Genomic DNA, 10,110 nt, shown 5'->3' on the forward strand with positions numbered 1-10,110 from the left:
ACAATTGTTTCCCAATGGTTCCTGCTGTGGCCTGTGACTCTTTCCCTGGAAAGGGACAGGGAGAGGGCCTTGCCGAAGGGTGGAGAGTCTCTGAAAAGCCTTCAAAGCCTTCTGGCGAGACCTAAAAACATTTTTGTTTCCACAAGCTGTCTGATTTTAGTGTGGTGGGTATGGTGGCTGATGTTTGCTGGTTTTACTGGTACATTTCTTATTCACTGATTATGGTATTTATATACTGTTTTCTCATTATGTTGTAATTGATTGCTGCTGGTTCTTTTTAATATGTGGATGTATATGGTATTAATTTTGTATTTTATATGTATGCATTTTTTAATAAACTTTGGTACCTTTGGGAGAAAGCAGAATAAAAATAAAGATGAATGAATGAATGGAAGGAGAGAAAGGAGAGGATCGGAAGGACAGGACTGAGAGCAGACCTATGACAGGTAGTGAAGGCTGGAATGGAGCATTTTTAGCTGCACAGAAGGAACAAAGGTAGCTCTAGATCTGTTGTTGTGCAGGCTGTGTTAGGAAAGCCCTGGAATATACAAGGGTCTAATTCAGCATTTTTCAACATTTACCCTCTGCTGTACTACTTCACATGGACCACTGGAAATACCACTGGAAGTAACTGGTGATTACATCATCACCAGTTGCTTCTGGATTGAGAGGCCAGATGACAAAGGCTGCAATCCTAATCACACTTTCCAGAGAGTAAGCCCCACTGAACAAAATAGGACTTACTTCTGAGTAGACCTGGTTAGGATTGTGCCCAAACACCAGTTAGAGGCACAGTGTGGACAGGAGGGCTTTTTAGAGGACATGAAAAGCATGCTTTGGAGCTCTGCCCCCTGAGCCAAGCCTCCTACTGATGTGTGTCACATCATGTTGCTGGTCTGGCTGCCGGGTGGCAGATGTCTGTGGGTCCCACAAGTACCACCAGAAACCACCTCAAGTACCACTGGTGGTACCTGTACCACTTGTTGAGAAATGCTGGTTTAATGCTGTACATTGTGATGCCTACTATTTAACTGGAGCTACCTACAAAAGACCGGGAGCCACAAGTTCAAAGAGATTATTAACCTTATTTTTAGATCCTGTTCTTACCTACCATCCCCAGGTGATTTCAGTCTTCCCTGTTTTACTGATTCCATTAAATCATCGTTATTAGCTGCCAGTCAGCACGATTGCTGGAACTCACCAGTGTTAGCTCAGTATTAGGCTGCTAATACTGGGGTGCTTTCAGCACTTGCTTCTAATTCTGGTTGCCCAGGCACACTACAGATTTTTCTGTACGCATTGATCTGTTGAGACAGAAATAAATTGCTTTTTTTAAACTGAATCTTATTCAACCACAGGTGAAATATTTTCTGCTCAGTCTAATGATGTTGATTTTGATACAAGATGATGCCTGCTAAGGGATTTTGGCTCTTTTGCCTCAGACTGACCTAAATTATGAAAACCTTTAAAATCTTTTAAATCTCAACAGTCCAATCTAATGCAACTTATTGACTCTGGGTTTTTGGTTTGCTTTTTTTAAATGAGGGAGCTTGCAGTTCAATAAATTGAACATAGCTTTAGAAATTACTTTCTGGTAATCCTAAAATTAGATTGCGTGTGTGCAAGTTTCTGTCACGCTCTCAGTGTAACAATTTTAACATGACTTCTGTGCCATGGAGACTCTCTTTGTAGAAACACCCAGCACAATCTTAACCAGGTTTACTCATAATTAAATTTCACTGATTTCAACATGGCTTACTCTCAAGTAAGTACTGAGAGATCTGTTTGCTCCTTGTGGTAGCACCATTGCCCTGCCCATTTCGTACTTTCTATTGCATGTGCTACTGAGCACCCATCCCCCCTCATCATCACCACTGCAGCCTGCACCTTACCTCCTATCCCACTATTGTGTCAAACTGGCCAATGTGAAGGACAGATCATGGGAAAGGGAATGGACAGCGTAGCAGGTGATGGGTGGGTGGGCTCAAGATGCAAGACATTTCCCCCTGCCGGCTTGCCACCTTCCTCAGTCCACCATTGGGTAGAGTGCTTTGGTCATAGCTGAGCTGCCCACAGCTTGTAGCCTTAAAAATTTTGCTCTTTGCTGACTGTTGGTAAGGTGTTAAATGAATGCAAAATGCATATGCCTAAACATAAGAACATAAGAACAGCCCCACTGGATCAGGCCATAGGCCCATCTAGTCCAGCTTCCTGTATCTCACAGCAGCTGACAGCAATTTCTGAACAAAATATAGAGATGTTAATAAAAGTTTTCACATCCAAGTTTCTTCCAGGATTTGGAGATTCTAAATTTCTTGATCTAGCGTTGCAGCATGATTGTGATGCTTTGGTGATGTGCCATTTGTTCATTTTTAAATTTCTGGTTCCTTATTCAGACCGAGCACACACTGTTTGCAGTACTGGTAGCGTTGTGGTCCCTTAATTCTCCACTCACTCATGCACTTACTTCACTGATGTTCAGATTTTGTCATTACAGTCAGATTTTTCTATGAATTTATATTAAGCTCTGCCACTGTGCAGCACTAATTGCTCTTTCTCCATTGAAACCATGCTGAGATTATGTTGAATTTTACCTACATGGTGCATTTTTCTATATTAATAGTATAAGAAAATTTGCTGTTGATGAAAAAATTTGGCGCTATGAGATGCAGTGGATGCCCCAGGAATAACAGTAACAAAGCTCATACCTTTTAATCTTTAAATATCATACCCATAGTGTTTTATGGCAATAATACATCTTTCCTTTAGTATTAATTGAATGTTTACAGTGCTTATAAGATTTATTGACTATATGTTTCTATTGTTCTAACATATCATTAATCTAGCTGCATCTGTTTTCCATTAGATTAAATGGAAGCTTATATTGCCCTTGTGTATGCTTAATCATAGAACTTCTTCCAGTACATAGAAGGTTCTTCCAGTACATGAATGAAAACATTTAAAGTGCTGCTGTAAAAATACTAATTGCTTTCCATCTTTAATGATTTGAGGTAGGAGCAGAGCTTTGCAGATAATTACACAGATCATTAATGTTTCAGAGCACTCATTCAAAAAGCATTTTCAGTGCATGTCACAAACATCACCCTTGGGGTAGGGAAGGACCAGGGGAGATTCCCAAGCCAACCAGGATTTAACCCTCCTCCAATCTCACACCATCCTCCACAAACCCCCAAGAGCAATGTTTTTTTATTTAGCTTACTCTAAGCCCCAGGTCCTATTAACATGCAACTCCTTGGTCAATAATTGCACCCAATTTTTCATGTAAAAGATTTCTATTTTAAGGGAGTTTCAATTACTCCAAAAGACATATTTACATGCATTACAGTAGCAAAAAACTAAAAAGAGGCTAAAATTACCATCATGCAGGTCTCTCAGCATTTCTAGTATAAAAGATGTTAACCCTCAGCTCCCTTCCTCCTGCTGTGTGTGTTTTCAGGCACCCACACCCAGGTTTTATTCTCTAAATCACTAATACACTACACCTGGGTAGCCAACAACCAACTTAATCCATCTTAAAGGGAAAGGCACTTGCCCCACCCCGTGAAAGGGCATAAAGGTGTTTTTCATATTTGCACCAATACAGTTTTTTTTTTTACAATGCCAGGGTGTTTCATCTCTAATTTACGGTCATGGATGGATATCAGCTTATTAAGTTGATCTGCCAGAATGTTACTGCAGCTAAATCACCACCCTGCACAAGGGCAAATGATGTGGACGGAGGCATGTATCACCACCCTATTTGCATTAAGGAACTCCTGAGGTGGTAGCCAGTCTGCGCACTTCAGCATGTTGTCTTTTGGATTCAGCCTGAACATGCCTCACACTGCCAGAACGCTTGTTCCATCAGTGTATGACACTAATAGGATGGGGCCGTCAGTTGGGTGCCCTGTGAAGCAAGTCCCAGGAGCAGGATTTGGGTGAGAACTAACCCCTTTCCTTCTGTCTGAACGCAACTCCCTCTGAGGCCATGTAGCAGCTGTATTGTCTCAGCCTACCTTCTGGCACTATTATCAGTTTCCTGGAAAAAACTTCTGAGGACTTCAGTGGTACCTGGAACATGCAAGTATGACAGTAATATTGAAACTGAATAAACATATACCATGATCCCTGTAGATAATTTGATATGGCTAAGATGTTGTTGGCATTCTTCAGTCTCAGAAGACTATGGTGTCACGCTCTGAATGGTGGTTCTGGAACAAAGTGTCCTTTCCAGTGCACAAAGCCTGGGTAAAGTAGGTATGGAGGATAGGCTGTTACCCATGCAGCAAATCCCCCCTCTCCCCGTCGCTGAAGTGGTCCAATGGAAAGGCAGAGGCCAATATGGTTGGTTCCAGCGGCGTCGCAGGAGTTGCCAGAACGTGACTGTGTTCAGCCATGAACTGCCTCAGGGACTCAGGCTCAGATTTTGCCTCGAGGTTGACTCCTGAAGCCTTTTCCATAACTGGATGTAGCCACAAGGCAGTGGAGGTTTGGGATCAGAGTTTTCCTTCTCTCAGATGAGCTGCCTTCCCAGGCTGACGAGTCCCATCTACCCGGTGGCTGTTTAGTCGCCTCTTACGACAAGTACAGCCAAACTGAGGGCCTATTCTCATCCCCAGCCCCCAGGGGTTTCCCCAGGGGTATGGCTAAGAAAGGGATAGATTTTGTGGAAACAGCAATTACAGTACATAATTACAACTATCTTGGAAGTATGGGATAAATTCAGTAAGGTGTATTGCCAGTTGCATCTATGGAAAACAGTGACAAATTGAAACTTGATTGACATTGGGGGGAATTCTCAGAATTGCACAGTGGTGGTCTTGGCAGATACAAGACGACTGAAGAAAATAAGGTCCGCTCAATTCAGCGATTGGTAACTCAGGCTCGACAGCAATAACCTTTTTTCAGTTTTTACACATCAAGTTTTATTTGGTAAAAACCTGAGAAGGGTGGATATTACCTTAGTTTAGCTTGGCTAGCTGTCAGACTTCCTGCAGAAAAAACCCATTAAGGAAAATATGGGGTTATTTCAGTGACAGAAAGGTTTTACTGCAATATTGTATGCAATGCTCCATATTGACACCGACAAAGCATGTTGTCAGAAAAGTGTGGTAATAAAATAAGTACAAAGAAGATTTACTTTTCTGTTATGATTTATACTGAAGCTTCACAGGAAAAAAATCAATACGAACAAGTTTTCTACTTGTTTCTTTCTTACCAGGATATAGGAAAAAATATAGTGTGTCTCACTAATGCCATTTCTTTGGATAGGTGGGGTGCATTACGAGATCCTGAGGGACAAAAGTAAAAATTTTGGGTAAGTGAAATCAGGGTTTGTAATGAAGGAAAGATAAAGAAATTTAGTCACACTTATAGCCCAATCCTAACTCACTCCTCACACGGCGATGCAGGAGTGCCAATGTGGCTTCTGCTGTATCCTGTGGGGTAGTTTCAGCATGTTGAGGCCTTCTCAGAGTAAGGGAATATTTGACCCTTTGCCTCGGGGTAAGCCTCAGTAGCTGCCATGGGTCAACCTGGACCTATACCAGATGTATAGCAGGCGCAAGTCCACACTGATCCATATTGACACCATATAGAATACATATCTATCTATCAGATTGATCGATCAATAAAGGCGGATTAGGCCTGGTAAGGGGTTAGAATTTGGTGGGCGCTGCTGCCACTAAACTTACCCTCCTCCCCACCCCGTTTCCTTCCATTCCACAAAACCCTTCCCATTCAACCCCCTCCTGGCCTCCCCCATCCCCTGTTCATCTTTATCAACACTTGAAGGAATCTGGGCCCCACCTTCGTATAGACTTGGTTATATTCTGCTTGTAGCGGCAGCCAGGCTGTGCACATTCGTGCTGTTGCATTTGTGACTGTCATAAAGCTGTTCACGCCAACAGAACACAGTTTATGCTGGCATAAATGGCTTTTAGGATTGGGCTGTTAAAGACTCAATGAAATTGAGGGAGCAAGTTGTCACAACTTTTTTAAGTACCACCAATTTCAGTGGTATTTAAGCATTACTGACATTCTCTGGACTGGTGCCACAGTTTTCTTCAATCATTAAATTAGAAATATTTGGTTTTCAAATTCCAGAATGTTCCATAATTGAACATGACAAATAATTGCCTTTTCCTGTTTTTGTTGAACATGTAAGCTAGTAGTTTATTGGATGTGTTGTCATAAGAACATAAGAACAGCCCCACTGGATCAGGCCATAGGCCCATCTAGTCCAACTTCCTGTATCTCACAGCTGCCCACCAAATGCCTCAGGGAGCACACCAGAAAACTAGAGTCCTGCATCCTGATGCCCTCTGGAGAGAAAGAGAGAGAGACTGATTGATTGTCTGCCAGCTGCCCTCTCCTGCATTAAGGAAGCTACTTTTTCCTTTAATTTAAAGGGCCCTTCTCATCCTGTTGAGATAAACCCACAGGTAAAAAAATCCATGGATAATTAGGTTATACCTGTATGACATTGTAGGGATAGCTTATGGTTTCTCTTTTGCCTTCTCATATCAGAAATAACATCTTTGACTGGATCTCCTATCTTTTCTTCAGATTAGAAGCAGGTATGGGGAGGAAGGAAATTGATTTGGAGCAATGATGCTGGGGGAGGGAAGTTAACCCCTGCAATGATTTCCTATTTGAAATCACTCCCCCTGAAGCTATTAATAATTCACTGGGAGAAGATTGCATGCACAATTTAGGTGCCTGAAGTTTTCCCTCAGCAAAGTCAACAGCATAAGAAAATAAGAAAAATTGCCCAGAGATAAGCGTTAAATATCCTTTTCTTCCCAATGCAACGGTTCTGTTCATTACACCAAGTTGCTATTAAAATTGGGAGATCTGACCACAGTTCTTCTCTATCATGTGCTCTGAAAATGGCAGCTAATATAGGCAGCCCAACTGCAGTCTTTTTGGATTTTGTGCCTTAATCTCTTGACTACTGCATGACTTGTTTGCTGTCATAATCACAGAGAACTATGGCCAATCAGAGTGTAAAACAGAAGTTCTAAGCTACACAGAGCTGCCTTCACTCCATGCCTCTCTTCCATGTGAACTTATAATAGAAACAACATGTGATGTCTTATTGCCACGTTTCTTCTCCATCTTTGACTTGTACCATTGGCTGGTTGGAAGTGAGGAGAGACTTACCATGATGACATCACATCACACCATACATTGTTTTAAATGTTACAAAAATGAGAAGGTAAAAAAATCACATGGTATCAGCTTTGTATCTCTCACACAACATCCTGTTTAGTCTCATAATGTCTGGCTTCCATCAGTGCAGATGGAATTGGGCTAAACGGTCTACTAGAGTGGCTCAATATAAACTTTTAAAATATAAGAATCAGGGATAAGTGGCAATTCATTTGAAAGAGTGCAATACGTCCACTACATTTATCATTTAGACTGAGGATGTCTCCTTCCCGTCTTCTTTCATTTTCTCCTCCTTGATTACAATTTAGACACTCACAAAAATAAAACATCATGTCTTTCCACAATAATAAAGTATCAATATTTACTCCCTTTGATTGCTGCAAATTCCTGGGGAAGGACCTGGGGAGAAAATGGCTATTTCAGGATTTTACATGGACAAAACGAATGTGATATTGAGAAACTGATAAGGGCTGTCAAGTGTTACCTTTAAAAAGTTTTCATTTTCAAGTCATTTCAAAAAACAATTTACTATTAATGTATTCTACTCCCCATAAAATCCTTTTGTATAAATAAAATGCATGATCTGTAGCATCAGTATGCATCCTTGTATTTATTGTAATTGCTTTACCTTCATTAAATGTAGAGTATTTCTGTGTAAATTAAAACATGAATTTATATGCATCTTAACTAAACTCTCTGTATGTTTTTTTCATTCTGATACATGAATACTAGCATTTTACATATCTTTTTTATTCAGTATTTGCACAATCCAGAGTACAACTAGTACACATAAGAGTCATTTCTCATGACCCCTTTGAATGTGACAGCTTTGGTTTTTAGTCAGCATATGCTGATTTGAGCTGTGCTCCCTGAGCTTTTCATAGTGGTCAGGTAACTAATTAAGAGCCAGATCCTGTGGTTGGCGGCACAGCTCCGTGCCGCCGTCCACAGTCGCAAACATGCCATAAGGCACGTTCATGGGGCTCACCGCTGAGCTCCGCCAGTGCTAGCCCAGCGCCGGCCAGTGCTGGGCTAGCGTGGGGCGGTCACCCGGGTTCCACGGTCTCCCGGACCGCAGAGCAGCAGAATGGGAGGTGGGGGCGTGGAGGAGGCATTCCGGGGAGGGGGGAAGGTGGCGGGGGCGGGGAGGAAGAGTGCCGAGGGGCGGGTGGGAGGTGTGCCAGGGGGTGGGCAGGAGGAGGATCTGCAGAGCTGTGCTCTGCAGGATCCAGGGCGCTCATGGATGGCTGTGTGCCCTACACGAGTGCCTTTACCACCAACCTTTTGGTTGGCAGTAAAGTGAGTAGCCCCATTGTGGGGCTGCTTACCTTACTTGGGGAAAGGGGACAAATGTCCCCTTCTCCTAAGGAGCCTCCTGCAGTAGCGCAGGAGGTGCAGGATTTGGCGGCAGCCCTTTTCGGTGCCGCCAAGCCTGGGCCCTCCTGGCAGCTCAGGATTGGGCTGTAAGGCAGCAGACTTATTCACACTTACCTGGATTAAGCCCCATTGAACACAGTGAGACTGTGACTTCTCAGTAGACATGCCTAGGAGTGGGCTACAAGTCTCACTAATTTCAGTGTAATACAAAATCAGGCATGCTTGTTTATGGATTGTGACCAATGACGCCAAGAGCAATCTAGTTCTTGTTGTGAGCAACAAATTGTGTCTAACAGCAGGGCTGGCCTTAGGAGATGCAGGGCCCAATTCTGGATGGTCCTTGTGGCCCCCCTGTTTGTTTTGAGGGCCCCCCCCAATTGCAAGTTCCTCTACTTACCATGAAGAGTCAAATGGTGGTGGTCCAGGCCAGGTACAGCACCAGGTGCCAGCACAGCACCTGGAAGTAGATGGTGATGCACTGATGCCAATTGGAAGCAGGGACAGGAGGGCCCAGCAAGAACTCTGCGTCATGCACTGGCCTGTGCATGGAAGTAAGCCAAGTGCTGGCTGCAGGCAATACACTCTCTGCTGTGGCATGCCCCCTCCCCCAAGAGCAGAGCCTTATTTGACCAAATGGGTCTAAAGCTGGCTCTGACTAACAACTGGTTGTCCTAGATCCAGGTACATAAAAAGACTACATTAGCCTCTTCAATAGGGCTGCAATGATCATCTCATTGTTAATGCAGTTGTTAACCCCTGGCGGCTGGGGGCTAAGAATAGGCCCTCGGTTTGGCTGTACTTGTCGTAAGAGGCGACTAAACAGCCACCAGCTAGACGGGACACGATAGCCTGGGAAGGCAGCTCATCTGAGAGAAGGAAAACTCTGATCCCAACCTCTACTGCCTTGTGGCTACATCCAGTTCTGGAAAAGGCTTCAGGAGTCAACCTCAAGGCAAAATCTGGAGCCGGAGTCCCTGAGGCAACATGGCTGAACACAGTCACGTTCTGGCAACTCCTGCGACGCCGCTGGAACCAACCATATTGGCTTCTGCCTTTCCATTGGACCATTTCAGCGACGTGGAGAGGGGGGATTTGCTGCATGGCCTACCAGCCTATCCTCCATAGCTACTTTACCCAGGCTTCGTGCACTGGAGAGGACACTCTGTTCCAGAACCACCATTCAGAGCGCGATACCATAGTCTTCTGAGACTGAAGGATGCCAACTAATGCAGTTGTAAATTCAGTTGTTACCCAGATCCCCACTGCAGAGGTCAAGCTGGTTCCATTTTGAAGGTGTGTAAGTGAAATGGCTAAGGAGCAGAATTTGCACTCAAAGATCTCTGCCTCAGTGGAGCAGGAGCCTTGGCCACATACTGAAATCTTCTGTATAAATTCAGTGGGAAAGAAAAGAACTGTAGCATATGACTCAATCGTGGGCAAAACAGCCATTACCTATATCATTTAATTTGAAAATGTAAAACATCGACAAAGAAAGAAAATGTTTTTCAGATAAAATATACATGTAAAATGAGAATGTGAAAGGTCACAGATTTAACTCTC

This window comes from Tiliqua scincoides, chromosome 1 (assembly GCF_035046505.1).
Source record: "Tiliqua scincoides isolate rTilSci1 chromosome 1, rTilSci1.hap2, whole genome shotgun sequence".
NCBI classification, from domain to species: Eukaryota; Metazoa; Chordata; class Lepidosauria; order Squamata; family Scincidae; genus Tiliqua; species Tiliqua scincoides.